A 27,969-nucleotide genomic window follows, 5' to 3' on the forward strand; every position below is an offset into this window, starting at 1 on the left:
ATTCCAAAGGTCCTGACTTCAATTCCCAGCGACCACATGGTGATCTGACACCCTCTTCTGTCCTGAAGGTGTACATGCAGGTAGGTAGAGCACTGTATACATAATAATAAATAAATAAATCTTAAAAAAAAAAAAAAAAAAAAAAAAAAGCAGAAAGGGTCTCCTAAGATAAAAGCCTGGAACCATTTCACAAACTCTGTTTAGGAGGAAACCTATCTTCCAGAGCTCGAGGTGGTGGGCGTTTCTATAGGGATGATGTGTAAAATCATGAGCACGGATAAAATCACCAAAGGAGTAAATCTAGAAAGGTAGGAAACTAGTCCTGTGGGATTTCAACATAAAGGTATAGTAGAAATGAGAAGGGCTCAGTACAGGAGAGAGAAAGGTGGCAGTGTAGCTCTAAGAATATTTTGTATGGGGCTGGAGAGATGGCTCAGAGGTTAAGAGCACTGGCTGCTCTTCCAAAGGTCCTGAGTTCAAATCCCAGCAACCACATGGTGGCGTACAACCATCTATAATGAGATCTGGTGTCCTCTTCTTGTGTGCAAGGGTTCATGTAGGCAGAACACTGTATACATAATAAATAAATCTTTAAAAAAAAAACAAAAACAAAAAAAGAATATTTTGTATGGCGAATTTCTTCCTGCAGAGACTCTTTGTCTTTTTTATTGTCATCTTGCTAGTTATTCTTACTTGTTTTGTTTTTGTTTTTGTTTTGTTTTTGCCTTTTGAAGCTTACCCTTCCCAGCAAGTTTACTCACCTCCTCCCCCAAATATCAACTACACCTTAAAAGTGACGGGCAAAAGGGAACAAGCTGGGAAAAGAAGGAAAGAAATGGTGAGCAAAAGCAACAGTACATAATCTATTTCTTAACTTGTTGGGGCTGGAGGGTATTAACACACTTCCCCTGGCAGCTCTAAGAAAGGGTTAGAATTTAACTGTCTAGTACATGATAATCATGACGCGTGACAGAATGGGAGATAAGCACAGACCTCGGGTTTATTGAAGACTTTTGATTATGTATTAGTTTCCTGGGGTGCTGTCAAATTACCACAAACTACCAGTGCTTAAAGCAACAGTTCTGAGATTAGGAGCAGGGCTGCGCTCCCTTCTGCTCTTGGGAAGAATCTATTCTGTATCACTCCAAGCTCAGTCCCTGTGGCCACACTGCCTCCTCTTCTTCCATGTCTTCTGTATTCCCTGCTTTCCCCTTATAAGGGCGTCTATCCCAGGATTTTGCAGCAGCCTGGACATCACTGCAACTGATCTCACACCATGGGGTGAGGAGGGTTTAGAGGTGGTACCAGAACACTCCACATGTAGTACTCTCATTGGGATGCCTTCTGTTGGATTCCAAGCCAGGCACAGGACAGGCGCTACTGACAGAAGAGCTTTTCTGCAGAGTCTTGTCTGAGAAGCCAGGATTTCACATGCCTAATTAACTCATCCCAATCCAGCGCCATAAAGGCAGCACTCTCCCTCATCCTACAGGCAGGGACAGAGAAGGAAGTACAACGGGGCGCCAAGCAGAAGCCAGGTACCTTTCAACCAATTCAGTAGTCCTGCAATAGCAAGTGCCAATTCTGTATGTGACTTGGAAAGGTAAAAACAACAAAAAGTAAAAAATAAAAAAATAACTATCAAGATGACAATAAAAAAGACAAAGAGTCTCTGCAGGAAGGAACATGCCATACAAAATATTCTTAGAGCTATACTCTACTGTGAAAACGAAAGAATGTAAAGTCACCTATTAATCACTGAATGTTTAATCATTAATAATAATTAATGACTAATTTATGCTTTTATAAATGCTGAAATGACATTTTGGGTGTATTGGGCTAGCCAAAATGTATTACAAAAAATAGTTTCACTTTATTTCTTCTACTTTCTTTCGCTCCCCGTGCCTCCCGCCCGCCCCCCGCCACCCCGTGGCCGGTTTTGTCAAGACAATATTTCTCGTGTAGCCCTGGCTGTCCCGGACTCACTTTACAAACCAGGCTGGCCTGGAACTCACAGAGATCCCCCTGCCTCTGCCTCCCAGTATGCTGGGAATACAGGTGTGGGCCAGTAATCTTAAATTACAACTGTGGCTCACACTGTGTTTCTATTAAAATAGCTGTCTTGGCTGGAATGTAGCTCAGTTGGTAGCATATTTTCCTGGCACGCACAAGACCCATCCTTTGACCCCCAGCACCACATAACCATAGCTTATACTCCCAGCACTGACGAGAAGGATGAGGAATCCACTCAGCCTAGGCTCTGTGTGATGAGAGAGGAGAGAACAGAGAGAAGTACATGAGGGCATGATCTCACAGTGTAGGTATGTTATTTACTTAACAAATACTTATTCAATATAAAATTATTTCACTGCACACTGTACCCAGTTTATTCTAAGTGCGAAGATCTTCAGCATGAACAAAGAGAATAACCTGCCACCATAGAGCCTACATTACCTACTACACATTTTCATGTGTGGTCATGCATAAAAATGGTAATATAATAATCGCAACCTTTGAGGTACAAATGACAAGACTTGATTTAGAAATTATCAAATATAAATATAAATATCAAATTAGTTTCAGACTAATGACAACTTGTCTTGTAATACAGTAGTTTTTAGTATTACATAATACTCATCCAGAAGCTTTTTTGAGGCTTTTTGTTTGGGTTTTTTGTTTGTTTGTTTTGTATTGTACTGTAGCTCTCATTGGCCTGAATTCTATAAGTAAACCAGGGTGGCCCAGAACTCACAGAGATCTACCTAAATCTGCCTCCTGCTAATGTTATCAGTTTCCTGATAACCTGCCCTGGCTTCTTGGCCCTCTCTGTCTAACTAGTTTGCTCCTTATGATTCAATTTGAGAAGTTCAAGTGACTACATGCTAGCAATTCATGTATAATAAGAGCTATTTCACTCTTAGGGGTCACTAGAGGGAGTGAAATAAAAACATTAGGGTACATATTTTTAAGAGACAACTTCAGCTTTGTGGAGTAATTTCTGGACCAAACTATGCTTCAAAATTTATCTTTTTCTTTTCTTTTCTTTCTTTCTTTTTTTTTTTTTTTGGGGTTTTTTGTTTGTTTGTTTGTTTGTTTTTTGAGACAGAGTTTCTCTGTTTAGCTTTGGTTGTCCTAGACTTGCTTTGTAGACCAGGCTGGCCTCGAACTCAGAGATCCGCCTGCTTCTGCCTCCTGAGTGCTGGGATTAAAGGCGTGCACCACCACACCTGGCTAAATTTATCTTTTAAGCTAAAACAATTCTCTCCTTTTGAGACTTTCACATAGCAAAACTTTTCCAAATACAACTTCTAAAACAAATCAACAGGGCTAACAACCACTGTAACTCCAGTTCCAAGGAAATCTGATACCCTCCTCTGGGCTCCACAGAAACTGCCCCACATCCTATACTGACTTACACGCAGGCAAAACACATACATACATCAAAACACAACAAAATAATCCTTCAGATATTACTAATAACAATGAAAGCAATACAGTAATATCTATTTTAAAGACTCACTTTGTGCTTGCTTTTGACTCTCATATACCAAGTATCACTGGCACGTGACAATTATAGAGAAGCCGTGAAGGGCTGGAGAGGTGGCTCAGCTGTTAAAGGCTAGTGCACACCAAAAATACAAGAGAAGCAGTGAAGTATCCAAGTGTTAAACAACTAAATTTCTTCAATGTCTTTTTTGGTTGAAGTCTATCACCATCTTAAGTACAGATGTGGTAGGTGATGAGTATTGCCCTTCACGCTTTAGCTGCATAGGTGTGCTTACTCGAGAAGCTGTTTCAGCATTATGCATCTTCTGTCAGTTAACAAGAAAGAAAAATGATTCCTAGTTGGAGGGGGAAACTGCCTAGGTATGGAAAATTACGTTATTCTCCACAACTAATCAATTAGTATCTGCTAACTAGGAGCCAGGCTAGTCTTTTAAAGCCAGTGCACTCCTTTTGGCATAGGCCTTTTCAAACAGGCCACTACTGTATTCTGAAGAACCAGCTGAACAATGGAATGTAATATGCGATCAAACATTAATTTAGAAATTCAACTTTACTTTGGCTGTTAGCCCAAGATGCCTAAGTTTTTTTTATTTTTTAGATAAACCTCAACTATAAAAATCAATAAAAGAGCATAAGCTCAGTCAGTAAGAACTGGCCTGCATTTGACAACTGTCACCTGCAGTAGCATCTGAAGACAAGCAGCAACTCTCTAAAAGTTTCTACTTCCTGAGTACAGAAGGTAGAAATGAGCAACCCTGACATGAAAGTGCCCAGACTCATCACCAGCTTACTATGCGCCAAGCACTTGACTAGAGATGTTTACAAGTTACCACAAATATTTTGTCTTCTCAGAAACCTCAGGAAACTACATTTCTCAGTCGTCAGTGCCCTCCAGATGATGAGGATGACAGGATGACTGAGGTTCCTGCTGTTACTGTTGTTGTTTGCCATGGGCCCAGCTGAACTGCTCAGGTTAGCATCTACCAATGTTCCCACCTCAACCTCCAGAGTAGCTAAATTTCAAACAGACACTAACATGGAGATGAAGGCAGGTGACTAGAGAGGACGTGTGTATTAGGTGGTAAGGCCTGACTGAGAACTAAACAAGACTTACCACCCAAATATACAAGATCCTTTCAAGAGACAGGAAGTAAGAAAAATAAAAATAAAAACCTTGCCTCAAAGAAGGGGAGCTAGGCCAGCCTGGTCTACAAAGCGAGTCTAGAACAGCCAAGGCTACAGAGAAACCCTGTCTCTAAAGCCAAAAAAAAAAAAAACAAAACAAAACGGGGGGGGGGGGAGCTAGGGCACTATGATACTTGCCTAGCATGTGCAAATACACACACACACACACACACACACACACACACAATGGTGGTGACTTCTCGCTGGGCAAGGAACAGGCCTTTAATACAATCAGAGACAAGAACTAAGTAAGTTCAAGGCTAGCCTGGTATACATACAAATTCCAGGCCAACCAGGCTATATAGTGAAAACCTTGTCTCAACAAACAAGCAAACAAACAGAAATCCTGAGTACATTATACCCACAAGTGCAAAAACATTACTCTGTCCACTGTGTTCAAACATGGCAAGTCAAGTCCATTTACTTTCTACCAGGTACTGAAGTATCTTTAAAAACACTTCAGTAAGCCGGGCGTGGTGGCACACACCTTTAATCCCAAGCACTCAGGGAGGCAGAGGCAGGCAGATCTCGTGAGTTCGAGGCCAGCCTGGTCTACAAAGAGAGTCCCAGGACAGCCAGGGCTATTACACGGAGAACCTCTGTCTCAAAACTCCACCCCACAAAAAAACAAAACAAAACCACTTCAGTAGAAAATAACATGGTACTCTCATATGGCCAGATTTTAAAAAGCACCAAAAATTCAACAAATTCCTACAAATATTCAAAATTAAATTCTAACATTTATTGCTAGGCAACAGTACAATGAACAATTCTTTATATTAATTCTAAAGTTCAACTGAGGCATCTCCAAGATGAGACATTTCAGGCAGCTGTTTTAGTAAGGAACAGGCTGTTTCAACTTCTAAAACAAACCAGCAATTAAAAAAAAAAAAAAAATTGAACTTACTGGGGTTCTCAAATCAGAACCCTGACAATAAAAAAATACACTGAGGTTAGCTGCCATATACATTCTTCCTCATAAACACCTTGCAATGGCATTAAAATTTTTTCCACAGTCACAAGAAATTTAAGCTTACACTGTATACACTATTTTTTTAGCAGCATTTTTAAAAGGGGGCTTTTGTTTTACATAATTTAGTAAGTCTCAAGACTTAATACCAAATCCTTTCCCATGAACCTGAATGTACCAAGAACATCTGAAAATAAGGTCATCATCGCCATTTTCTAAATATTAACATTTTAATTCAATACAGATAGTTCCGTGTTAAAGAGCTTAAGCAGGCAAATATGCAAAGACTTGAATTACAAACAGAAGCAATAGGATGTGCACTGAGACTGCTTAACAGCAAAACCGGAAAGGAAAAAAAAAGGACAAGTTTATCGTCACACTACAAACAATTAAAAGGGTCAAGGAATCCAGGTTAAAATAAGAAACAAAGACAACCAAGCTCAGGCACAGGCACAGACGCGCGCGCGCGCACACACACACACACACACACACACACACACACACACACACACACACACAGAATGAGGAAAGATCAAAATATTTCCAATCAAGGAAAGGTCTGCTTTTCTGCCTCCCGTTTGCAATCATTTTACACCAATCTTTCTAGGCAACCCCTAGGTTTGAAAATTACAGCGGCACTTAAAGACCGCCCTTTCTAACACTCCGTGACATTCTCAACAGTAAATCTTACAAACTAAAGCATCAGTCGTGTATTTCTACCTCCAGGGAGGCCAGTGGGAAAAATTAAACCTTTCTTTCCCCCATATAGCTTTCACCATCCTCTTCCCTCTTTTATTTGCTGCCCTTGTCTCAGGACTAATGAACCCTAAAACCACTTCTTCCCATTAATGGAAATGGAAAAAGAGAAAGAGTGAGAGCAAAGGCTGAGTGGAATCCCAGATCGAAGGGAAAACTGGCAACTGAAAGTAGTGGCCTCACTGTCGGGGTGAGAGCTGGGAAACACCCAGGAGGTGGAGTCCCGAAAGACCCCCGCCCCCCGTTCACAGGCTTCACCCCGAGGCTTTCCGCGCGTGTGCCTGTGTGTGTGTGCGACCTCGTGTGTGCCTGTGTGTGTGTGCGCGTATGTGTGCGTGTGCCTGTGTGTGCGTGTGTGCGCGCGCGCGTGTGCCTGTGCGCGCGCGACCTCCGCTCGCGAAGGAGGCGGTCACCTCCCCGCCGCCCTCCGGGGCCCCAGGCGGCAAGCTTCGGGGGCGAAGTCCGCGGCGCCGACTGTGTGCCGAGGCCGCCGGAGAGCGTCCCGTTAGAGCCGATTTCACCCGTCAGGAATGCGCTCCGCCCCCCGCCGCCTCCCCACGGCGGCCGCCCTCCGGTGTCGCCCGCTCGGCGGCCCCGGAACGCTCGGGGCAGCGCCGCAGACAGGCACAACACCGTCCGGGCGCCGGGACCCGCCGGCCCGTTCCCCAGGCGCAGCAGCGCCGGTCTCCCCGCCCCAGTCAGAGGCCTGAGCGGCACCTCGGATCCCCCATCCGTAGGGGAGGCGCCCGGCGTACCTCAGCTCCTCAGGGCGGCGGCGGCGGAGGGCGAGCAGGCCCATCCCACGGAAGGCAGAACGGAGGACGGCCCCTCAGCCCCGCCGCGGAACCTTCTCAGCTAGGGCGAGAGCGGCGGGTGGAAGGAAGGGTCGCGGGCGGCCGCTTTCCCTAGCTCCCCTCAGTGACTCCAGCCGGACCGTCGCAGCCGGGAACCAGCACTGCAACTGCCATTCTCCCCCCCGCCCTCGCCCGCAGGCCCCGCCCCCTCCTGCCCCACCCGGCGCGGCCCCGCCCAGCGCGCGCCCTTGCGTCCTGGCGTCACGCCCCGCCCCCTCCGCGCTTGCCTCCCGGAACGCGGGGGTTCGTGGGCTCGCGCACGCACGTTCGCCTCGCGCGGCGCGCTCCCGCCGCGGGCCCTCCTTCCGTCCCTCCCTGCGGCTGCGGCTCCCTGGGAACGCGCCGGTCCGTGGGCGGGCGACGCCCTTTAGGTAACCGGGACCGCGTCTCCCTCAAGTGACAAGTGGGGGACGGGGGTGGGCCGCGCCCCAGGTGCAGCGCTTCCTGTCCTGGAGGATCCTGACTGCGCTTTTCCCCGTCTGTTTTCAGCCCTTTGTGTCTCACTGTACACCTGCTTGGTTGGCAGCCCTCCCGAGTGCAGAGCCGAGGCGTGGAGGCGGCTTTCTGCTACTCTCAAGTCCCCAAAGAAATGTCTCAGCCCTTATCAATCTCTGATATATTCATAGCTTCTTTAATCCAGGGTGTGTGTTCTATTCTCCTCCATCTTTTAATTCAGTCGGACCCCCTTTGAATCTTTCACCTACTCAAGACTTGGGATAGATTCTTAGTTTAATAAACAGATCCTTTTCCTGTCCCGATCCCACCCTGCCCCAGTTTATTTCTCTCGATGATTTAGATAATTCCCTTAGAATGCCTAGAAATGGATGTGATGGATGCTAAAATGTCCAGCCACCATCTGTTACTTAATCTAAATATATCACTCTTTCGATCCTTGTTTCAGTGTGTAACTTAAATTAGAAACTAACCTAGGAGCCGTATCTTTTCAAAACCCACATGCCATCTTTGGTAACCCAGGAAAAATTTCCCAGTTAAGCAGTTAGGGCTAAGTGTCTTGGATCACGCATCTTAAAGGGAGTAATTATGGATGTGATTTTTCATTTACTGGAAGTTGAGACCCATTATCTGTACACCTTTAAATGCTACCCAAAGACTGGATGTGCTCTGAGATAATCTACAGGTCACTTTAAGCCTAATAGCTTTGCAGTGTAGATGGGGTAGTGGCTGAGTAAAGAATTGTGCAGAAGAGCCAGGCGTGGTGGCGCACGCCTTGAATCCCAGCACTCGGGAGGCAGAGGCAGGCGGATCGCTGTGAGTTCGAGGCCAGCCTGGTCTACAAAGTGAGTCCAGGACAGCCAAGGCTACACAGAGAAACCCTGTCTCGAAAAAAAAAAAAAGAAGAATTGTGCAGAATGACAGTGGTTTTATCCTCTCCTATTCCTCACTAGACCCATATGCATCGACTCAGAGAGCTAAACTGAAGGGCATCTCCTCTCGAATCCATGGAGGCGCCTTGTGCTGGATAGGTTTACTTCAATTTGAGACAAGGCAAAGTCACTTGAGGGGAGGGATCCTCAATTAAGAAAATGCCTGCATAAGACAGGGCTGTAGACAACAAGCCTGTGGGGCATCCTCTTAGTGTTGGGGGAGGACGCAGCCCATTGAGGATGGTTCCATTGCTGGGCTGGTGGTCCTGGTTCTATAAGGAAGCAGGCTGAGCTATGAGAAGTAAGCCAGTAAGCAGCACTCCTCTGCATCAGCTCCCACCGCCAGCTCTGCCTGTTTGAGATCCTTGTCCTAACTTCTTTCAATGATCAGCAGTGATAAATAAAACCTTTCCTCCCAAAGTTGTTTTTGTTTTGTTTGTTTGTTTGTTTGCTTTTTGTTTTGTTTTGTTTTTGGTCATGGTGTTTCGTCGAAGTATTAGAAACCCTAAGACAAGCCGACAGCTCAAGTCTGTCTGAGATAGGACAGGGATTTATCTAAAATAAAGCCAACAAAAACTTATTTCTGGGGGCTGGAGAGATGGCTTAGTGGTTAAGAGCGCCGCCTGCTCTTCCAAAGGTCCTGAGTTCAATTCCCAGCAACCACATGGTGGCTCACAACCATCTGTAATGTGATATGGTGCCCTCTTCTGGCTTGCAGGAGTACATGCAAGCAGAGCACTATATACATAATAAATAAATAAATAAATCTTTAAAACAAAAACAAAACAAAACAAAACAAAAAAAAAAAAAAAAAAACAACTTCTGTCATTCAGCCAGGCCCCAGCAGAAGTCTAGGATTCCTCTCAGGCACTCTACCTTCAGTCGCTTTCATTAAGTCCTGTTTACTGTGCTCTCTGAAAACCTCTGTTCTCTGTGCTGCTGCAAGCACTTTCTCTGCCTTTAGGACAATGGCTTCAAGTTTGGCTGCCCTCCCCCAAAGGGAACCTGGGAAACGTTCAGATGCTTAAGCTGCACCCTAGTGAAAGTGGTTCTGGGTAGCCGTACAGTGTTTTTTAAACTCCAGGTGATAGCATGAACACCACTGCCCCGGCCTCACCATTGCTCCCCGGATTAACCCTAAGAAGCTGCTTGGCTCCAGGTGTATTTTTGCTGCATTGGTTCAGGAGCATTTTGGTGTCTACTAAATTGAGAGGCGTACAAAGGCCTCCCTCCATCTCAGTGGGTTCTCTCTCTCTGCCTGGTGCTTGGGAATCCAGATGTGAGCTCTCAGCCTTTGCTCTGCCACCGTGGACCCTGATCCTCCAAAACCATAAGCCCAATTGATTAAATCCTCAGGAGAAACCAGAAGAACAAAGCAACGCTTTGCGTTATAAATTGCCTTGGTCATGGTGTTCTGTTATCACAGGCACGGGAGAACAGCTAACACAAAGAAACTGAATAAAAAGCATCAAGTCCGATAGTTTTATTTTGTTCTCTCAAGCTAAGGTCAGTTCTTCTGATCTTTGAGGATGCTGGGTGACCAAAAGGTGCAAGATCCTGGCAAGAAAGACATGTCCAGTTCAAGACAGACAGACAGAGGCTGAAGCCCAGAGGGGGTAGGAAGGGGGTTCTGACGGGGGAGGTAGGGGACGTGGGGCCAGACCTCTGAATACCTGTAAAGCTGTGGTAAGGGGAATGCTAAGTGACTGCTGTGTATCAAGAGGTTTTATAAAAGTAAATAGCATTTGCTTCATTCGCATTTGCAACTTCTCACTCCAGCTACTGTGCACCAGGCTCTGGCAGACCAACACTGGAAGCAGGGAGCCTGAGAGGCCGTCGAAGGGGTCCAATAAAGAAGTCCTAGTTCTGAGCAGGTTAAGACTGTGGGAGCAGTTGAGCTGGGCGTGGTGGCGCACGCCTTTAATCCCAGCACTCGGGAGGCAGAGGCAGGCAGATCGCTGTGAGTTCGAGGCCAGCCTGGTCTACAAAGTGAGTCCAGGATGGCCAAGGCTACACAGAGAAACCCTGTCTTGAAAAACCAAAAAAAAAAAAAAAAGACTGTGGGAGCAGAAATGGATGGTTAGCATATTTGTCTTGGGGCATAGTTGGTAAGGCCTGCGTGGAATGCAATAAAAGTGGGGAATGAGACACACACACACACACACACACACACACACACACAGCCCAGTGGGGTTAAATAACAGCTGCTCCTTATTGGGTACGTCCTACATGACAGCCCCTGCTCTGTTTTATTAGCATTAAGCCAGTTAATTATCACAAGGCCCCAAAGATAGGTGTCGATGTTAACAACTAATTAACAAATGAGAGTCTGAGGCTCAAGGGATTAAGTCATTTGATCAGTTAGGTAGCAGGTAGTAACAGAGTTGAGACAGACCAGCTAGGCTGTTGACTCCGGGTGTCCTTGTAGTGCGGCGCACTCTCTAGCATCTTCTGCCACACACCTATCCCAAGCCCCGCACTAGAATCACAATCTAGGTGAAAATTTCCTCAGCTAACTTTCTTCCTTCCTTCCTTCCTTCCTTCCTTCCTTTCTTTCTTTCTTTCTTTCTTTTTGACAGGGTTTCTCTGAGGTAGCCTTGACTGTCCTGAACTTGCTGTAGACCAGGCTGGCCTTGAACTCACAGAGATCCTCCTGCCTCTGCCTCCCAAGTGCTGGGATTAAAGAGTACACCACCATGCCTGGCAATTATTACCACAAATCCTCCCTCCTGTCTCTCTTCTCTTCTGACCCTTTCCTACCCTCATTTTTTTTGTAGGTGTCATCACCTAACTCTGTAGATGTCACTCTGCCTATAATACCTGCTACCCCCTCTCCTCTGCCTGACTCCTTTCCAGTCTTCACTGGTCCTCACTGTGACATAAAGCCCATCTGGTTACACAGCAACCCTGTGATTATCTCTAATTTTCCACATACAGCACTTCATTTTTATTTTTAAGTCTTTCTCACTAAATTTTGATGCCTGACACAAGAGAAAGGAGAAGGAGGCAAAGAAGTTGAGCTGTGAACACTGGACACCGGGAGAGACACTGCCATCTACCCCTGCCCTCAAACCAGTATAAACTTCACAGAGAAATGGCACACAGAAAAATCATTCTAGCCAAGCCTGGAAGCACTCACTTTTAATCTCAGTACTCTGGAGGCCAAGGTAGATCTTGCTGAGTTTAAGGGCTAGCCTGGTCTACAGAGAGAGGCCCTGTCTCCAACAAAAAAAAAAAAAAAGAAAGAAAATCACTCTAGGGACTGGGCTCAGTGGCACATGCCTGTAATCACAGCACTCTGGGAGGCAGAGGCAGGCAGATCTCTGTGAGTTCAAGGCCAGCCTGGTCTACATAGTGAGTCCAGGACAGCCCAGGCTACACACAGAAATCCTGTCTCAAAAAAAACCAAAAACAAAAACAAAAACAAAAAAAAAAACCCAAAAACAGAACCAAACACAAATGAGAGAGAGAGAGAGAGAGAGAGAGAGAGAGAGAGAGAGAGAGAGAGAGAGAGAGAGAGAATATCACTAACCTGGTGTGGTGACAACCTGCTCTGGGGAGGCTGAAGCTGAGGTGGAGAGCTGTACATTTGAGGCCAGCCTGGGCTATGTAGTAAGTTCAAAGCCAGTCTGGGCTGTATAATAAGACCCTATCTCAAAACCAAATTAATTAGCCAATTAAAAGGGCCACATTAATACAAGGGCCAAAATTATGAGACAAAGAACATTATAGAAGCAGTAATTCTGTATGGGGTCACCAGAGGCCAAGAGACTTTGTTTTCACTGAGGATGACCTTGAACTTCTGACACTGCCTCCTCAGTGTGGGACCGTAGGTATGCACCGCTTTTTCTTCTGTGGGAGCCAGGGATGGAGCCCAGCACCCTTTACATCCTATGTGAGTACTCTGCCCACTGAGCCACATCCCAGCCTCCAGAAGCTGTCCCCTGGGGCAGGGGGACAGGGCCATTAGCAGGCACAGTAGAGGTTGTCTTTGGCCTTTGTTACCCAGGAAAACATGGGACTCTCAACTGTCACAATCAGTCACTGCCACGTGTCTTCTCTTACTTATGTGTCTACTTAGCTGCTTCCCAGATTGGCTCAGCTGACTTCCCATCAGATTCTAGGAGTTTCTTCATATACAGTCCCCTCCTTGTTCTTATCTGTGAAGTTGCAGAGTTTCCAGTCTGGCTGTGGGGCCCTGGGAAAGTTGGGAAATTTCTGTGAGCCATGGTGCCAAGACCAGTGTCAGCCTGTGACGGTTGTGGTCTAAATTGCTGGAGAGGTGCCATGAACACAGACCGCACTGCCGGGGACTGTGTCTGCGCATCACAGTGGCCCTGCTTATTGTGCCCAGCTATAAAATGGGGACAAAAATCTCTACCCTATTGGATCGCTCTCAGGACTAAATGATAACAGTACAAGGCTTGGCACACAGTACGTCATCAGTAAGCTCTAGCTGCAGTTACTAGGTAAAAGGAAACTCACTAGGGTAAGGATGTTCCAGAGAGGATTTTTAAAACAGTGTCACCTGTGACCCTGCTTGTGCCGTTCTCTTGTTAGGATCATACGGGGAACCTGGCAAGGAGAAGCCTTCCCTCTTCCAAACAGGCCCCTGAGAGCCAAGCTCTTCAGATAGCTGAAGGCTGAGGTGCTCAGATTTACCCCCTCACCTGTCCCCTCGTGTCTCCCTTTACACAGGACCTAATTTTTTCCCTTATAGATAAAGTAAACTTTAAAAATAAATGATTAAAGCCAGGTGTGGTGGCGCACGCCTGTAATCCCAGCACTCAGGAGGCAGAGGCAGGCGGATTGCTGTGAGTTTGAGGCCAGCCTGGTCTACAAAGCGAGTCCAGGACAGCCAAGGCTACACAGAGAAACCTTGTCTCGAAAAACCAAAAAAAAAAAAAAAGATTAAGTTATTTATTTCCTTTACATCCCTAGGGCAGCTTCCCCTCCAGCCTCCCCCCCCCCCCGCCCCGCCACACACACACTCCCACTCCCTCCTCCAGCTTCCCCTCCATCCTCCCTCCCCACACACACACACACACTCCTGCTCCCTTCCCCCCCTTCTCAGACAAGGGGAGGCCTCTCATGGATATCAGCCAGCCATTAAAAACAATGACTTCATGAAGTTTGCAAGCAAATGGATGGAACTAGAGAAGATCATCCTGAGTGAGGTGACCCAGACCCAGAAAGACACATATGGCATATACTCACTTATAAGTGGATATTAGCCATAATGTACAGCATTCCCATGCTATAAGCCACAGACCCAAAGAAGCTACATAACAAGGAGGGATCAAGTGGGGGAGAGCAGCACTTGACTCTCACTGAGAGGGGGAATAGATTAGACATTGGAGTGGATGGAAGGAGGGGACCAGGTGGTGGAGGGGTGGGTATGGGAACAGGAGGGATGAGGTGGTGGGAGCACGGAAGGAGAGAGGACTAGGAGACACGGGACTCTCCTGAGGCTGTCTCGGGTGCTCTCTCCTGCTGCAGTGGTGATGGGAGATCCATGAAGAGCTTTTTAAACAATCTTTAAGGTGGCACCAGCGTCACCTGGGGGTGCTTATTAAAATACATTCCTGGGTCTATCTCCAGAATGACCGAGTCATTATCGATGAGGCTGGAGTCCTGGCATCTAGTGTTTAACAAGCTCCCTGGGTCATTCATACTGCAAGTTTGCAACCATAGCCTAAGAGCTTCGTTACAGCAGCACTCAGTTTCAGGAAGTGTTCTTACATTTGATTTCTCACTGGGTCTTTCACGGAACGCTGGGGGTGGGGTGGTGGGGGGAGGACAGTGCTTCCTTTCCCTGGGACCTGCTACCTTCAGTGTCACTGTTTTGATGCTCGCTAGCCTTTTTCTTGATTGGGACTAGGTCTTTAGGCCACTGTTCCCAGGGTCTCACTCCAGGCTTTCTTAACTGTCTTTCCATTGGGATCTTAGGCAAGTTCACCCTGTGTTGGTGGCCTAGGCCAGAAGCTGCCAGAGTAACGTCTAAGGAGAAAGTGAGACCCCTATACTGGATAGGATGAGCTTGACTCAGTAGGTTCATAGCATGCCGAGGTAGCATGCCAGGGTGGTGAGCAGTGACGAGAGTGCAGGTCCCAGTTTGCTCAGTCAGCCAAGTTGCCTGTTGCGGAGACTTATTGTTAACATATCTTCTTCCATTGTCACAGAGTCCTGGATTAGACAATAGGCACATCTCATGATCCTCCTGGTAATGAGTGTCACTTCCAGACTGACTGTCTCTATGTCTTAGCCTTGGGCTATGCCTAGATCACCCTGTCCTAAGCTCCTGCCAGGGCGCCTTCCTCTCAAATGCCCTTAATGAGCCTATTTGATTGGGTTGGGAGTAGGTTTTTTTTGTTTTTGTTTTTGTTTTTCAGTTTGGTATATGACTTTAGGCCCACGCGAAACATCTGTAAGAAATAGTGATGAAATTTGTTGCCATATTTTGCCTCTCTTACAATGTCTGAGAAATATTTTTCTTTGCTTTTCATACCCGGCATGGTTGTTTCCCTTGTTTATAATTATTAGTTTTCCTCTTGTGGGTCCCTAGTTGTGGAATTGACAATATGTCCCTCGACTTAGAGAAAGCTTAGATGCACGTGCACGGCCCCCCCGCCCATGTAACAGGATGCTATGGCAGGAGAGTCCTCATGCACTTAACGCACTTTCACATTGGGTCCTCGGCTCCCATTTCTCCCCCAACTTCAGATGATTTCAGTTGTATTATTTGTAACTCATCCTCTATCAGTCTTGAAGCAAAGGGGATATCTTAGTGTGTGTGTATACCTGCAAATCAGTACTGGTTGTTATAACCGAAAGGGATTGTATTCAAATGCACAGGCAGCACAGTGTCCTCACTTACAAACTATAATCTTAACAAATGAATGGCACTCCAGTGTTGGCTTCAGCATTCAACTTCCGTACAATCTAGAGAGCAGAAATATTCTGAGCAAAAGCAAACAAGCAAGGGGTTAGACTGGTTTTCACACTGGAACGTTTTTTTAGATATGCCCCAAAGCCCTGATACAAATGCAGTGATAAGAGCACTCCAACCTGGGGCTATACAGCCTAGATACACAGCAGGTAGGGGCATCCCCAGTGCAGTCCTGGGCTGTGGGAGAGGAAAGAGAGGGGAGGGCATGGACGGAGAACTCAGGTGTCACAATGTGCAGCCCACACACTAGCGATGACCCGTGAGCAGGTAGGTGGCTTTGCTAGAAGCATGTGACCTGCAACAGGCCTGGGGCTGGTACCCTGGGCTGTGCAGCTAACGGGAAGCTGATTAAAGAAGCTGATTGTGGTTGGGGGAGGGGTGGTGCTCGCCTTTAACCCCAGCATTTGGGAGGCAGAGACAGGTGGATCTCCATAAGCCTAAAACCAACCTGGTCTACATAGGAGTTTCAGGCCAGCCTGGTCTATTTAGGAGTTCCAGGCCGGCTAGGGCTCTATAGTGAGAGGCCTGTCTCAAAACAAACAAAAAGACCCATGTGCTGTTAGATTCTCAGAGCCTTTTCCAGTCAAAGGGGTGAACTTGTTAATATGGAGGACAGTGACCTTACATTATGGTCCTTTAGGCACATTCCTTCATCTTATAATGACAACAACGAGACATCTTCTTCACAGGGTCTCTGTGAGGTCTAGGAAGAGTAAGAAACACAAACACTAAGCATTTAGCATGGTGCCTGATACCTAGGAATAACCCAGAGACTGTTGCTGTTAGCAACAGTGTTATTTTAAAACGAGTGGTTATTAGACCAAGTGGCTTTCATTGACGATAGCAGCAGCGTGTCATAGAAAATTTTCACTGAAGAAAAAAAAAAAACTTTAATTCCTCCCAGTAATGTCTTTCCAGAAGGGCTGTCTCTTTGTTTTGTTGTTGTTGTTTGTTTGTTTTTCTTCCAAATCCTGTTTAATATCTTTGCAAAGATCTCAACACTGAAACAGCAGGAAAATTAAAACGTATTTGAAGAAGGAGAAGGCAGTAGGGGAAGGCAATTCCGTACAAGGTAGCTGCTGCTGGGTCTGGACAGACTGGCCCCACCCCCACCCCTGCCGGGCGGTCTGTTCAGTAGAACTGACACTTTAGCTGTGTGTAAACTAGCCAGGAGACTCACTAGCAATTACCAAAAACAATTCTGTTTCTAGAATGGTTCCAATTTTTAAAATCCCGTCTACTTTTGCCAGGGGAATCCCAATAAAAATGTGTTAGAGGAAGGCATATTTAAATAGTTATTTCCTAGTAAATATGGTCAGAGGTCTAGAAGGGTAATTAAAAATATAAGGGTTATAAAAAGATAAGCATGTAAGACCTTGAATGCATTGGCTGATGGATATTTGGGGACTAGAGGTCGGGGTGGAGGGAGGATTTAGCACCCTTTGTTAAGCTGTCAAGATTCGTATTTGGAAATTTTCAAAGAGCATCACAAGTTTGGAGCAAAATTGACTGTGCCAGGCAGCATTCCTGTCAGTGAACAAAGAAAATATGGTTTCCAAATAGTTGGATAGTAAGCCAAGGAAAGAAATAACTGAAGTCTCAGGTCCAGCGATCTGAAGTCAATTTCAAGTTGTTCCCCTGGCTTTAATATCTTGTGATTAAAAAAAAAAAAAAAAAAAAAAAAAAAAAAAAAACCAACAACAACACTTTGTACAATATATCCCAAGGACAGGAAGGAATCTGAACCCCAGAACTGCAACGTTTCCATAGCTCTTTGTCCAAATAAAGAGCCTCCCCACAAGAGTTGCAGATGTAATGTGGATGTTTCCAGCTTGAGGCAGGTGCTCATCCAGACCCTGTGTCCTGTGCGTTCATGTATTACATGGCCTCCTTTGAGCTACCTTTCCACGTTCACTGTTTAGTACAAGAGGAGGGATTCTGTAGCAAGCGTTTGGGATGCCAATACATCTATTTTCAACTGTAAGGACCTGGACACAAATTTGAAAATTTGAATGATTACAATGGATGTTTGGTCACAAAGAAGTGTTTCTTCTGTCTCTGTGCTAATTGTCTGATGCTTATAGACCCAGCAGGAAAACAAGGGTGGGGTTGCTGTGGGTATTTGATGTGAACAATGGATTCTCTTGAGAGAATAACATTGTGGGGACGCTGGAAGAGAGTGGAGAGGCCTTTCAGTCTCTCTCTTCCCTCTGTTCCTGGCCCCGTGTCTGCTCTATTCCTACCTCACCCTCAACTAACACTGACTTATTATCTTCTGACTAGAAGTACCCTCATATGGATTCCGCACAAGCCAGACTTTGTGACCCATGAAGCTTAAGTATGAATTTGCAGGGGCAGAAATGTAAAGCAAAGAATCAGAACCTTGTAAGGAGACATTTTGTCAGGAAATTATGGGAAATCCGTCGGAAGGGTTCACCTGCAACAGAGACTCATGAAAGAGGAGCAAGCTTGTAGAGAAAGTGTAGAGCTGAAAAGTCTTAGCAGAGCTCAACTCTGAGATCCTCCAAAGAGACGGACATATACGTAAGGGATTCTGGACCTTTCTGTTTGGACTCTGCTGATTTGTCCCTCTGTTTAACCTGGCTAGTCCCATGGTCTTGGTTCTGGGTCAGATTGTATCAGCACCCAGGAATTTGGTTCTAGCTAATTGGCCCTTGACAGTGGCAAACCTCCAGTTTGAGTTACAAACCTGCTCACACCCCGAGGCCTTAGGCTCAGCCCGTGTTGACCAGATCTCATTGTGGGATGCCAATCCCATAATGCACACTTCATCCCATAGTGTAGAAAACACACGTAACCCAGCTCAGTTAGATGACATAGTTTTCTAATCATTCCTACCAACCCCAATATTGCAGAAAATATCTGTGCACATGCATGGATGGAACAAGTCTTTGTAATGCATATTCACATACATGTGTATCCACATATTAGACACACACAGAAGTCTAAATAGCTCATAATTTTAATAGACTTAAAACGTTTCCTTAATTCATTTCTTCCATCTCTCTTCCCTATCTAATTCATTTAATTAAAAAGATCAGGCTACAAGAGAAAACAAACTAGACACAGTCGCGTTTGAATAGTCACAAAATTCATAATAAAAACTTGAGGTTGGATACTTGGCCTGTAACTAATCAACATACTGCACGCCTCTGCAGTATGCTGGCCCAAGGCCCTTAGAGGAACGGTAATGCTATGACTTGGCCAGTGTATCTCTACCCTTGACCCACTGCTAGCCCAGACTCCATCCCCTCCTGTTCACACTCTGCCCTCTCATTCCTTTTAATTCTACGCTGCTGCTGGTCCTGCCGATGCCCATCTGATTGTCATTGTGGGTCTTGCTTCTAAGCTTTGGGAAAAATGATAATTTAACTCTCTTTAAGTATATAACACCACCACTTAACCTCAGCTTAGCAACCCCGTTATTCATTTCTTACTGCTTCTAGAGCACAGTTCCTACCATAGCTATTTGGAGCTCCTCCCACATGTCTAAGTCTTTAAAACCCACACTCCACATAACAAATTCTAACTGGTGATCAGTAATACTCTATGCACCGTGTTAAACAGTATGCATTACAAAAGAGACCCAAACATCCAAGCCATGCCTTGCTAGCTAGCTTTCCCTTACTCTAACAAAATGCCAGAAATAATCAACTTAGAAAAAGAAGGGGTTTATTTTGGCTGACAGTTTTGGAGGTTCTCACCTGTAATTGCTTGATCTTATTGCTTTGGACCTATAGCAAGGCAGTGCATCCTGGAGGGAGCTTGTGGTAGAGCTTAACTACTCAGTTTATGGCCAAGAAGAAACGAGAGAGAGAGAGAGAGAGAGAGAGAGAGAGAGAGAGAGAGAGAGAGAGAGACAGAGATGGAGGGGCCAAAGTCTCCCAGGCTCCTTTGGAGGCATGTCCTCAGTGACCTCCCACCAAGCTCTGCTTTGCAGAGATCCTACCAGTTTCCAACACCATTTCAGGACCAAACCTTTAAACACATGGCCTTGGGGGAACAATTATCCAAACTGTAGCACTGTCCTCCAGAATCTGACAGTCTAATGAGGGAAACAGAGGCAGGCCACCGCTTTCTGATTGAGTGAGATGATTTAGTGGTGGCGATCCCTCACCTCAGCAGCATCCCTCTCCTCCCCTTCAGGAGGGCTATCTTCCCAGAGCTTTCAGAAGAGCTGGCCCCCGAATCCGTTCCCTCCTTCGTGTTCTTATTCCTATTTCGGTGTTTATTATTCTGAAATAGCTGATGCTTTATCTGTGCCCTTGAAACAGTCTGCACTGTACAGAAAACCATCAAAGAAATACTGAATGCATTTGCTAGCGTCTTTAAGTTTCATTTTGGCAGTTTCTTTGAGGACCATTTCATACTTTTATCCTTTGGAAATTTGCATCTAGCCCCAAATGATCAGGATGGGAGCCAACAGATTGATATCCTTGGATCTGGATTACACGGTCTTCTGAACAGTTTCTCAGAAATTGTGTCAGCTTTAGTTCTTTTTAAATGATTTTATTTGGATTGTCTTCTAGGTACTTTCTACTGGGCTGGGAAAAGTCCCACACATGTAGGTTTGCTTTCTGTGACTCATCCTAGCCCAACTAAGAAATGTAAAGAAACATTGCATTAATATTGGGCCAGTAAGGAAGAATCTTTATAAAAACATCCTATAGATCTTTATTATGGTCATAACCTGGGGGCAGGGGTCTAGATAAGTTGACACCAGTGCTACTAGAGTCTTTTTTATTTTTTCCTTTTCAAATGAGTACTATATAGTCCTCCTTTGGAAAACATTTGGTTCCTCTTTTTAAACTAATATAAAAAAAGGGCATCACACAAAACAAGCATGGGAAAGCTCCAAGAGTCCCTGGATGGTTCTGTTCCACTACTGCCCTTTAAGGCAGCATTTTTCCTTCGGTATGAGAAAAGGGCACAAATATGTCACTGCTTAAGGTATTGCCACAATCTAACAGTGAGTGATTGTCAGGATTTCTGAAGACACTGAGAAATCCATCCTGGCAAGCAGACAAGCAGTACACACCGTTGAGGTCTGAGTCCTGTGCCAGGTGAGAGGCTGAACACATGGTTCTTTGGTAGGAAAGGCTGTCTCCATTGCTGAAGGCATGCTAACAGATGCTGACATAAGGGCAGTTGGTATCTACCCCAGGCACAATGCAGCTTCTTTGGGCACAGAAGAGGCTTCATCTTACCCTCACTTTCTGCCATGCTGTCAAGTATCCCAGTATCCTGGATTATAACTGGAACTTTTCTAGAACCTCAAAGTATTTAGAATTTCTTTTTTTTTTTTCTTCCAATAAGGTCAAAATCTTTAATACTTTCTTGGGTATAAGCTATAATCCTAGCAATAGAAAAGATGAGCCTTTTTTTTTCAGATTTATTTTTGTATTTGTATTATATATGTGTATGTGTTTGTATGTGTGTGTGTGTGTTGTGTCTGCGTGTCTGTGTATAGGTATGTGTCCAAAAGTGCAGGTACCCTCAGAGGTTAGAAGATGTCAGATTGCGTGGAGTTGGCATCACAGGTAGCAGTGAGATGCCTGCCATGGATGCTGGGAACCTAAGTCGAGTCCTCTGCAGACAGTACACACTCTTAACCACTGAGTGTTAACCTCCTCTCTGGCTTTGCTTAGGACTTTGTGATATGGGAGCAGGTTTGAGTGGCCAGGAGGCTAGTGTCGGGGCTGAGCTGGCCCTGGGGACTAGCTAAAGCAAGCCTGTCAGGGAGAGATCAATAATGGAAATCATGAAGCACACGGGACTGTGAACTTTATTTACTTCAACGTGTACACACTTGTTAAGTCCACTCCAGTGTTCTTGGGACAGTGGCTGGGAAGAGCGCAGAGACGGAGGCACTAGCATTTCAAGATGGCAGGTGCTTGTGCTGGTCTTAGGTCAGTGAGGCTCCTTGAATCTCTGGAAGTAAGTCACAGCCCCCTAGAAGAGGTTGTCGATGGGCCAGGTGAGGGGCCATAGGAAATCAAGACTTCTGGATGGCACAGTCCCGTACGGGACAAAGGGCTCCAGCTAGGATCTAAGCTGTATGTGGGAGTCCACTGAACTCAGTTTTGGATGGAAGGTTCATCAGAAAGTATGGCTACCTGGTGATGACTTCAGAACTCTTCCTTAGGCGGGAGGTCAGTGTGAATAACTCCAGATCCTTCTGGAGCTGCCCAGCTACTGTCTTTTAATGTCCACAGGAGAGAGGCAGAACAGTTTATAGGTACCAAAGTGTCTGTCTGTCCAGAACAGCTGGCACTAAGCAAAACTGGAAGGGAAGGTTGACAATGACTAAGTGAAATGGCAGGCCAAAGTTAGGTACACACGAGTGCGAACGCGCGCGCACACACACACACACACACACACACACACACACACACACGAGAGGGAGAGAGAGAGAGAGAGAGAGAGAGCTGGCTAGTGAGACCACAACACACAATCAAGTCATTACAAAGAAAAGCCACCATATTTTTTAGGAACCAGTCATTGGAGAGAGAGAGAGTGCACAAGCCAAAAGACCTCCAGTGCTAAGGGGATGAAAAAGTTTCTGTTTACAGCAAGGTGCAAAGACTTCCTGCTAATAAAGTCATGTTTTTGGCAGGACAGTGTCTAGGTGAAGTCCAAAAGAAACAAGAAGAATTTGAAAGAAAAAGTAGAAAGTCCCATTTAGGCTCGAAACTCACTATTTGCATAGTGACAAAAGGCCTGGCTTGGCGGCCATTTGTAAGAAAACAGCTCTGTGACTCGGGGGATCATAAGCTCAAGAATTAGTGAACCGTGACACAGTATCACAGAAAGAGGCCGTGAAATCTGAAGCCATGTTAGCAAAGCGTGGTGTCCAGATAAGCTGAGCCAATCTCCCACAGAGCTCGGCAGTGTGCAGGCTTTCATTTAAAGAGATGCTAGCTGGGAAGATAGCTCAGTGGTTGAGCGCACTTGCTGCTCTTCCAGAGTTCCTGAGTTCAATTCCCAGCAACCATATGGTGGCTCACAACAATCTGTAATATGATCTGGTGTCTTCTTCTGGTGCGCATGTTCTCATATAGATAAAAAAAAAAAAAAAAAAAACAAATAAATCTTAAAAAAAAAAGAAAAAAAAGAGAGATGCTAAAGACAGACGTAAACTAGGCATGTGCCTGTGATCTCAGCACTTGAGGGGCTGAAGTCGGAGGATGGGAGTGAGATGCCGTCCACTGCCATGTAGTTAGTCCCAGGCTAGCTTTAGATAGAGAAATAGACCCTGTTCCTCACCCCTCCCCCCCAAGGAGGGGGGAGGACAGCATAGAATGAAGGCACTTGCTGTCCAAGTATGAACACATGCCTGCGTTCAAATCTCCAGGCCACACACACATCTTAACCCCAAGGGCAGAGACAAGATGGTCACGGTGGCCTAGCTGCAGGCTCAGTGAGGTACCCTGACTTGAAAATATAAGGCAGAGAGTGGCAGAGCGGGACACCGGATGCCCTTCTCTGGCCTCTGCATGTGCATGCACAGACACATATACACCACAGTCTCACCCCCACCCACACAGTGGGGGATGGGGGGGCCTACATATTGAGAAAGATAAATAGGTCATAGAAAAATCTGGAAACGATGTCACCAGCTATGTGGTCAAAGAACCGGTTGTGTTTGGCTGAGAGGAAAGGCCAGGCAGGAATGAACTGTCTTGCTGCACAAAGGATCGTGTGATGAAAGAAACTGATTTATAGTTATCCCGAGGGCAAACTGAGAACTAGACTTGAGCTTTAATGAGGAGCAGGCATTTAAGGAATCAAACCTGCATGACAACACAATACTCCTACAAATATGCCCAGCGGAGTTTAGACTGGCTCTGTAAGGGCTCCTTATTTTTGTAGGGTGTGTGGGGAGCACTGCCTCAGGTGGGGACTGGATCAGATGGCCCGCAAAGTAGAGTGTTTCTGTCCAAACAGGGTAAGTTTTTGGTTCTTCTACTGTTCGTCCTCAGTCTCTCCAACTTCTTAGCCATTTGAACATTTTCTCCCACTAAGGATTTTTTGTTTGCTTGTTTGAGATGGGGGGTCTCACTACGTAGTCCCAGCTAGCCTGGAACTCACTCTGTAGACCAGGCTGGCATCACACTCATAGAGATCTGCCACCCTCGCCCTCGTTGGTCCTGGGATTAAAGGTGGGAGGCCCCATGCCTTTTTTATTCTTAAGGGAATAATCACTATTTGATCCTTTTGGTTTTGCTCATAATAGACTTTTACTGTTTTCACCTGTTCTGCATCTTGATATTTAGGGATAGGATCTTGGGCCGGCAAGATGGCTGAGTAGGTAAAGGTGCTTGCTACCAAGCCTGACAATCTGAGTGTGATACCTGTGACACACGTGATGGAAAGAGAGGTCTGATTCTCCCAAGTTGTCCTTTGATTTCCATAAGAGTGCTCTGGCAACACACACACACACACACACACACACACATACACACACACTTAAAATACAAATATCAATAATAGATAGAACCTTGGTTTCTTTGGACACCCACTATCATTCTCTCTCACTTTTGGTTCTTAGATTAAACTTGTTGCACAGAGGAAGATCATGTGACACTTTCCTGGCTTACAAGTGCTTCACACATTGATTATTTCAGGGACAGTCAGGTGGCCCAAACTGACCTGTATGAATTAGTCCAAAGGTCTGTACTCGATGATTAGAACAAAGTTGGGACATTTATTTATACACTCTAGTATATAGAAGCCAGTGTATTGAAAGAATCTTGAAGAAGAAGTCAGCCCAAGAAAGTGGATGTGGAGTCTGGAGCAAGAGAGAGAATGTTCTGTCGACACACCCCAATAAGAAACACACACACACACACACACACACACACACACACACACACACACACACACACACCTACCTAGATCTCTGTCTCTTGAAGGCAACTTGTCCTTTCAGTTTCAAGCTCCCTCAGTCCTTGGTTTCTCAGCCTATTGAACTTTGACCCCTACACCTCTCCAGCATGTTTTCTTTCCACAACCCTCTTGTCATTTGCTACGGAGCTAGTGCTCAGGAGTACTGCAAGGTCCTGAGTCTGGCCTTGTCAAGACTGATGCATCTTCCAACTTACTTTCAGGAAAGGCTTTACTCCTAAATGACATTGTCCCCGAGTCTTCCTTTCACACAGCCCTGTCCTGTCCATATTGCGTCCATCTTTCTACTCTTAGGATTTGGATCCCAGGAGTCATACAAATCATACTTACTAAGCCCTTCCATACTGGTTAAGTATTGGCCACTCAGAGGCCCCATTCACAGCGCCTCCCATGTTGGACTTAGAGTCTATGGGACAACAATGGGATGGAGTTGTACTCTAAAACATGGATACTTGGGAGGAACCCACCCAGCCACTTGTCTGAACCTTGAATTCACATCATGAAAAACCATCATCTTTCTTGTGTTAGGCTACATTCTGTCCTAGAATAAAACGCTGGAGGCAACTCATTTATAAAAGAGGAAAAGGTTGTTTTGTCTCCGTATTTTCACAGTTCTGGTCCAAGATCAGGTCGGCCTTGTTGCTAACAAGACCCCAAGAGGCCCCATCTGAGAGGTTCTGTCGTTTCCCAGCAGCACTCAGCAGGGACAAGCCTCTAACATGAAGTTCCTAACTGCCTCAGTTCTGCTCCCGGTCACACCTGCCCATCTTCTGAGATGCCTTATTTCGAATAGAAGAAAGAAGCGCAGAACAAAATCCACATGGAGCCAATGGGGCAGAAGCATCTCCTATTCCCTCTGCTCCTCAGTTCCAACCCAGCAGCCCCCACCCCAGGCAAATTATAATAATCAGTTTCTTCCATCCTAACCCAAAGCAAATCTGTACACGCCCAAAAGCAAGCATATATGTCCTCCCCACCCTGCTCTTCTTACATAGGGCTGGCCTTTGCACTTCTTTTTCCATGAAGGAACAGCCTCTGGAAGCTGTGTGTTACTGGCTTATGGCTATAATCCCAGCATTCAGGAGGCAGAGGCTGAGCCAAAGGATCAGAAGTTCAAAGTCATTCTTGGCTATATAGTGGGTTTGAGGTCAGTCTGGGTTACATGAAAAACCGTCTAGAAGAAGAGAAGAAAGATGATATCCTGGAGAGAAAAAAAAAATAATCTTTTTAACTACTACACAATTTTCGATAACATAGTGAGAAATCTATTACTTTGAAGCTCTTCTTTTGGCTGGAGCCACCGCCATGGAACCCGGACCACACCCCTGGCTACACTTTTGGTCGCTTTTGGTTCCAGGTTCAAAATGGCAGCCCCCCTCCCCCAAGGACCAGCTGGTTGTGAGTCTTCTTAAAGAAGAACAGGCCCCTCTGCAACAGGATTACAGTTGTTGGCGTTGGCGCTGTTGGCATGGCTTGTGCCGTCAGTATGTTAGTGAAGGGCTCCGCAAGTGATCATGCCCTTGTTGATGGCACGCAAGACAAACTAAAGGGAGAGATGATGGCTCTGCAGCATGGCAGCCCTTTCCCTCAGCACGTCAGAAACTAGGTCTCTGGCAAAGGCTATAGAATGGCTCCAGACTCCAAGCTGGTCATCAGCATCACAGTTTCCACAGCACCACAGCACCACAGCCAGCCCATCAGCAAGAGGGAGCAAACTGGCTCCCGTTTGGCCCAGTGAGATGGGAGCATCTTCAAGTTCCTCATTCCCAGCGTTGTGAAGTAAAGTCCAAACTGCAAGCTGCTTGTTGTTTCAAACTCGGCGGGTGTCTTGACCAATGTGGCTCAGAAGATAAGTGGCTTTCTGAAAAGCCGAGTTACCGGAAGTGGTTGCAATCTAAATTCAGCTGGGTTCCCGGTACCTGATGGGAGAAAGGCTGGGAGCTCAGTGGCTGAGCTGTCATGGGTGTGTCCTTGAGGAGCATAGGGACGCCAGGATGCCAGTGTGGAGTGGTGTGAATGTTGCCAGTGTCTCCCTGAAGATTCTGAACCCAGAACTTGGTACCAGTGCAGACAAGGAGCAGTGGAAAGGTGGTCGCAAGCAGGTGGCTGGCTGACAGCGCCAAGAGGTGCTCAAACTGAAAGACCTCTCTGTGGCTGACTTGGCCAAGAGCAAAGCAAAGCAAAGGGTACCTCTCCTTTCCACCGTGTCTCTATGGAATGAAGGATGATGTCATCCTCAATGCTCCCTGTGTCTTGGGACAAAGTGGAATCTCGGATGTTGTAAAGGTGACTCCGACTCCTGAAGAGGAGGTTCCCTTGAAGAAGAGTGCAGATACACGCTACAGAGAATCCAGAAAGAGCTGCCGTTCTGAAGCCCATGCTAGCGCTGAACTCACCACGTAGCCCAGGCTAGTCTCAGACTTGCAGCAATGATCCTGCCTCAGCCATCCAAGTATTAGGATAGTGAACAGGTGCCTGGGTTTCTTCTTACTCCATGAATGGGAAATGAAAAACTGAATAATAAACGGGAAACACACGTGTCTAATAAGCACGTTGAAAGTTCAGTCTCAGCCATGTGGAGTAGCAGTCCACGCCTATAATCTCAGTGCTCTGGAGACTGAGGCCAGAGGTTAGCAAATGTCCTGGGCTACATTAGTTTTAAAAACCAAACCAAGCCGAACCGAAGCAGTTTGAGGCAGCTACTTATGGGGTGGCAGCTGTGCTCCTAGGTTATACCTGCTTGATGCTCTGAGCGTCTCATGAAAACGTAGCTCTTCTTTCGTTCTCCCTTTTCCTCTTTTCAGATACTTGCCAACACCTGACCTTCCTCTTTGCTCTTTTCTCTGAAGTGACTTCATTGTTGTGAGACAGTGTAGCCCTACCTAGACTAGCTCACTGTGTAGACCAGGCTAGTCTGGAATCCATAGATCTGCCTGCCTCTGCCTGCCAGGTGCTGGGATCGGATGTGAGCACCACCATGGCCCAGCTATCCCACTTTTGCCATGTGTGGCGTGCGGAACCCCCAAGCCTGACTCAAAAAGGAAGGCCTCCTCTCTCTCTCTTCTCTGTCTCCCTCCTCCAGGAAACTCAGAGATGAACACTTTGCCTGCTTGCCTTTTTCCTTTTTTAAATTATAATAAAATTGTCCTTCAGATTATTTGTGTATTTCTATTTCGTCTTTTATTCCAGAAAATTAGCAGGTCTGAAACGGCACTGTTATGCTATGTTGGCAACAGGTACAAGCTGGATGATACATCCAGAAAGCAAGTTCCTAGTAGCAAGAGACTTAAGGTTTCTAAATCTTTATGCAGTAATGGCATTTCTAGGAATCCATCCTATGGGTGCAACCATCAAAACAGTCGAAGATTAATGCGCAGAGATAAGTGCTGTCTTAGCTGGGGAAACTGAAAGCCCATTTGAAAAGCCATTTGATAG

General features: G+C 45.9%; 1 pseudogene; it reads left to right on the forward strand.

Annotated features, from left to right (window-relative positions):
• Positions 1–255: 255 nt before the first annotated feature.
• On the forward strand, positions 256–26,906 carry LOC127201784 (putative NAD(+)--arginine ADP-ribosyltransferase Mav; annotated as a pseudogene).
• Positions 26,907–27,969: the final 1,063 nt, after the last annotated feature.

Source organism: Acomys russatus, chromosome 17 (assembly GCF_903995435.1).
Source record: "Acomys russatus chromosome 17, mAcoRus1.1, whole genome shotgun sequence".
Lineage (NCBI taxonomy): Eukaryota > Metazoa > Chordata > Mammalia > Rodentia > Muridae > Acomys > Acomys russatus.